Source organism: Kogia breviceps, chromosome X (assembly GCF_026419965.1).
Source record: "Kogia breviceps isolate mKogBre1 chromosome X, mKogBre1 haplotype 1, whole genome shotgun sequence".
NCBI lineage: Eukaryota > Metazoa > Chordata > Mammalia > Artiodactyla > Physeteridae > Kogia > Kogia breviceps.
The window spans coordinates 65,773,665-65,775,241 of record NC_081330.1 but is presented as its reverse complement, the minus strand read 5'-3'; positions in this window follow the sequence as shown (position 1 = coordinate 65,775,241).

Here is a 1,577-nt window from a genome sequence, read left to right as displayed (position 1 = left end):
TATTGTTACAGAATTATTTATTTGTTTATTTATTTAGGCTGCTCCGGGCCTTAGTTGTGGCATGTAGGATCTTCATTGTAGCATGTAGACTTCTTACTTGTGGCACGTGGACTTCTTAGTTGTGGCAGGAGGACTTCTTTGTTGTGGCATGTGAACTTTTAGTTGCAGCATGCATGTGGAATCTAGTTCCTGGACCAGGGATCGAACCTGGGACTCTTGCATTGGGAGCACAGAGTCCTACCCACTGGACCACCAGGGAAGTCCGTGTACTAGTCCATTTTTAAAAGTATTGTTTTCTTGAATTATTTTATAAAAGACTTTAACAATGTGAACTTTTGATCAAGTCTGTTTTGTTTTGTTTTTGAAAGAAGAGCTAGTGCTTTACTAATAACAACTAGAATAAAACCACAAAGTGCTCAATTTGGCTTTAAATTCAGAAGATATCAAGTTTTGTTTTTAAAAGTGGCAACATTTTAAATATCTATAGATAGCACTGGTAACATCTTCTGTTTGTGTTTAATTTCATAACCCAGAAAATATAATTTTGCTTTTTTTTGTGATTCAAATTAATTTGCCTAACGTGGAATCTCCTCCCTCAACTCTGAGACAAGTGGGAAAACAGGTTGAGTGACAAGGTATAGCGTGGGGACAAAATCCCCTAAGGACTCAGAATGCTTTCTCTAAGATAGATCATACAGCTTGGCATAAGAGCATTTCTACCCAAAATAGGTGGTATGAAGGCTGAGACATACTTTTTAAGTAGAGATTTAACTACATTAATATTACAATAAGATCTTCGTATAAGTTGAATAACTTAATTTGGAAGTGAATGGCTGAGGCCTGCTAGTAGGAGTGCAGATGATACAGAGAGCCCAGATTTAAGGGTTTCTTCTGTAAGCAGATACTATCCTTTTAGTATAAATTCTATGACTTTGTACAGCCCAATATTCAACTGGTAACAAGATTATGGGTTGACTGATAGATTACTTTTGTGATATTTTACTTATTAATTGGAAGAAAAGCACCTTGTAGTATTTTCAGAATCTTCTCTTGGATGGACAAACTTTCTGGAGTAGGATAGTGGATTTAGGAAGATTCCAAAGTAGACAGTGGGAGTCAGAACATGTAGTAGAAATTAGAGGTCAACATCAGAGAAGTCTGGGAGCCTGGGAGCAGTTCATAAAGACTAGCTACTTGTGTAACTTATGTTTGTTCAATCTGCACTGGGATATTAAATAACAGGCCTTGGTCTCTTAGTTTTCATGTGTTGCACTTTCCATTATGTCATAAGTTAATACCCCAAAATATGAAGATCTAGAGTATTGACAGGGATGGATGAATGAAAGAGGCCCATTTCTGGGATGTAAGGGTTATAAGAACTGGGGAACAAGATCAGAGCATAGCTAATAGCAAGCTTGCCTTGATACTATTTCACTAGATTCCAGCTACTAAATTGATCTTTAAAAAACTTCAGAGAATTAACTGGAACGTCCTGGTAGACGATTGTTTAACAGAAGGACCAAGGAACTAAGAAACTTTTCACTCTATTAAGTTTTGTCCTATTAAAACATAACATC